Source organism: Rhipicephalus microplus, chromosome 2, assembly GCF_043290135.1.
Source record: "Rhipicephalus microplus isolate Deutch F79 chromosome 2, USDA_Rmic, whole genome shotgun sequence".
Taxonomy (NCBI): domain Eukaryota; kingdom Metazoa; phylum Arthropoda; class Arachnida; order Ixodida; family Ixodidae; genus Rhipicephalus; species Rhipicephalus microplus.
The window spans coordinates 75,680,616-75,684,264 of record NC_134701.1 but is presented as its reverse complement, the minus strand read 5'-3'; the positions used below and the strand labels follow the sequence as shown (position 1 = coordinate 75,684,264).

Below are 3,649 nucleotides of genomic sequence, written 5' to 3'. Positions count from 1 at the left end.
TTATCCGTTAGGCCACGAGGGCGATGTGCGAGCGATGCCCAGGCGTTCCTTTCATTAGCGCTTTTACTCTAGGTTTCAGTAGAACACAACATCGAAAGGAATATAGGGGAAAAGAAAACGCCTTTGCTTTCCTGCAAGCAAGAAAACTGTAGCAAAAACCATTTGTTAATGAAAAAGAATATCCCACCCTCAGCGGGACTCGACCCCGCCATCCCCGGTTTAGGAGACCGATGCCTTATCCGTTAGGGCACGAGGGCGATGTGCGAGCGATGCACTGGCGTTCCTTTCATTAGCGCTTTTACTCTAGGTTGCAGTAGAACACACTATTGAAAGGAATATAGGAAAAAGGGAAATGCACTTGCCTTGGTTCAAGCGAGAAAACTAGCAAAACCCTTTGTTAATGAAAAAGGATAACCAACCCTCGGCGGGACTTGAACCCGCAATCTCCCGTTTAGAAGACCGATGCCTTATTCGTTAGGCCACGAGGGCGATATGCGAGCGTAGCACTAGCGTTCTTTTCATTAGCGCGTATACTTTAGGTTACAGTAAAACACACCATCGAAAGGAATATAGGAGAAAAGGAGCACATATGCTTTGCTTCAAACAAGAAAACTGCAGCAGAAACCCTTTGTTAATGAAGAAGAATAACCCACCATTGGCGGGACTCGAACCCGCAATCCCCGTTTGGAAGACCGATGCCTTACTCGTTAGGCCACGAGGGCGATGTGCGAGCGATGCACAGACGTTCCTTTCATTAGCGCTTTTCCTCTAGGTTGCAGTAGAACTCATCCTCGAAAGGAATATAGGAGGAAAGGAAATGCATATGCTTTGCTTCAAGCAAGAAAACTGTAGCACAAACCCTTTGTTAATGAAAAAGAGTAACTCACCCTCGGTGGGACTCGAACCAGCAATCCCCGGTTTAGGAGACCGATGCCTTATCCGTTAGGCCATGATGGCAATGTGCGAGCGATGCACTAGCGTTCTTTTCATTAGCGCGTTTACTCTAGGTTACAGTAGAACCCATCATCGAAAGGAATATAGAGGAAAAGTAAATGCATATGCTTTGGTTCAAGCGAGAAAACTTTGGGAGAAACTCTTTGTTAATAAAAAAAATAACCCACCCTCCGCGGGACTCGAATCCGCAATTCCCTGCTTGGAATACCGATGCCTTATCCGTTAGGCCACGAGGGCGACGTGCGAGCGATGCACTGGCGTTCCTTTCATTAGCGCGTTTACTCTAGGTTACAGTAGAACATATCATCGAAAGGAATATAGGGGAAAAGAAAATGCATATGCTTTGGTTCAAGCAAGAAAACTGCGGGAGAAACCCTTTGTTAGTAAAAAAGGATAACCCACCCTCGGCGGGACTCAAACCCGCAATTCCCGGTTTAGAAGACCGATGCCTTATCCGTTAGGCCACGAGGGCGATGTGCGAGCGATGCACTGGCGTTCCTTTCATTAGCGCTTTTACTCTAGGTTGCAGTAGAACACACCATCGAAAGGAATATAGGGGAAAAGAAAACGCATTTGCTTTGCTGCAAGCAAATAAACTGTAGCAGAAACCCTTTGATAATGAAAAAGAATATCCCACCCTCGGCGGGACTCGACCCCGCCATCCGCGGTTTAGGAGACCAATGCCTTATCTGTTAGGCCACGAGGGCGATGTGCGAGCGATGCACTGGCGTTCCTTTCATTAGCTCTTTTACTCTAGGTTGCAGTAGAACACACCATTGAAAGGAATATAGGAAAAAGGGAAATGCACTTGATTTGGTTCAAGCGAGAAAACTAGCAAAACCCTTTGTTAATGAAAAAGGATAACCAACCCACGGCGGGACTCGAACCCGCAGTCCCCGGTTTAGGAGACCGATGCCTTATCCGTTAGGCCACGAGGGCGATGTGCGAGCGATGCACTGGCGTTCCTTTCATTAGCACTTTTACTCTAGGTTACTGTAGAACACACATTTGAAAGGAATATAGGGGAAAAGGAAACGCATATGCTTTGCTTCAAGCAAGGAAACTGTAGCAAAAACCCTTGGTAATGTAAAAAGGATAACCCACACTCGGCGGAACTCGAACCCGCAGTCCCCGGTTTAGGAGACCGATGCCTTATCCGTTAGGCCACGAGGGCGATGTGCGAGCGATGCACTGGCGTTCCTTTCATTAGCACTTTTACTCTAGGTTACTGTAGAACACACATTTGAAAGGAATATAGGGGAAAAGGAAACGCATATGCTTTGCTTCAAGCAAGGAAACTGTAGCAAAAACCCTTGGTAATGTAAAAAGGATAACCCACACTCGGCGGAACTCGAACCCGCAGTCCCCGGTTTAGGAGACCGATGCCTTATCCGTTAGGCCACGAGGGCGATGTGCGAGCGATGCACTGGCGTTCCTTTCATTAGCGCTTTTACTCTAGGTTGCAGTAGAACACACCATCGAAAGGAATATAGGGGAAAAGAAAACGCATTTGCTTTGCTGCAAGCAAATAAACTGTAGCAGAAACCCTTTGTTAATGAAAAAGAGTAACTCACCCTCGGTGGGACTCGAACCAGCAATCCCCGGTTTAGGAGACCGATGCCTTATTCGTTAGGCCAAGAGGGCGATGTGCGAGCGATGCACTAGCGTTCTTTTTATTAGCGCGTTTACTCTAGGTTACAGTAGAACACATCATCCAAAGGAATATAAGGGAAAAGGAAACGCATATGATTTGCTTCAAGCAAGAAAACTGTGGCACAAACCCTTTGGTAATGAAAAAGGATATCGCAACCTCGGCGGGACTCGAACCCGCAGTCCCCGGTTTAGGAGACCGATGCCTTATCCGTTAGGCCACGAGGGCGATGTGCGAGCGATGCACTGGCGTTCCTTTCATTAGCACTTTTACTCTAGGTTACTGTAGAACACACATTTGAAAGGAATATAGGGGAAAAGGAAACGCATATGCTTTGCTTCAAGCAAGGAAACTGTAGCAAAAACCCTTGGTAATGTAAAAAGGATAACCCACACTCGGCGGAACTCGAACCCGCAATCCCCGGTTTAGAAGACCGATGCCTTGATCGTTAGGCCACGAGGGCGATGTGCGAGCGATGCACTGGCGTTCCTTTCATCAGCACTTTTACTCTAGGTTACTGTAGAACGCACCATCGAAAGGAATATAGGGGAAAAGGAAACGCATATGCTCTGCTTCAAGCAAAAAAACTGTAGCAGAAACCCTTTGATAATGAAAAAGAATATCCCACCCTCGGCGGGACTCGACCCCGCCATCCGCGGTTTAGGAGACCAATGCCTTATCTGTTAGGCCACGAGGGCGATGTGCGAGCGATGCACTGGCGTTCCTTTCATTGGCACTTTTACTCTAGGTTACTGTAGAACACACATTTGAAAGGTATATAGGGGAAAAGGAAACGCATATGCTTTGCTTCAAGCAAGGAAACTGTAGCAAAAACCCTTGGTAATGTAAAAAGGATAACCCACACTCGGCGGAACTCGAACCCGCAATCCCCGGTTTAGAAGACCGATGCCTTGATCGTTAGGCCACGAGGGCGATGTGCGAGCGATGCACTGGCGTTCCTTTCATTAGCGCGTTTACTCTAGGTTACAGTAGAACACATCATCCAAAGGAATATAAGGGAAAAAGAAACGCATATGATTTGCT

General features: G+C 47.2%; 2 non-coding genes across 2 annotated transcripts; both read right to left on the bottom strand.

The window, feature by feature from the left end:
• Nucleotides 1–1,820: 1,820 nt before the first annotated feature.
• TRNAR-CCU (transfer RNA arginine (anticodon CCU)) lies at nucleotides 1,821–1,893 on the bottom strand. The gene has a single exon. It is a non-coding gene; the product is annotated as a tRNA-Arg (tRNA).
• An 865-nt stretch (nucleotides 1,894–2,758) lies between these two features.
• On the bottom strand, nucleotides 2,759–2,833 carry TRNAR-CCU (transfer RNA arginine (anticodon CCU)). Its single transcript has one exon. It is a non-coding gene; the product is annotated as a tRNA-Arg (tRNA).
• Nucleotides 2,834–3,649: the final 816 nt, after the last annotated feature.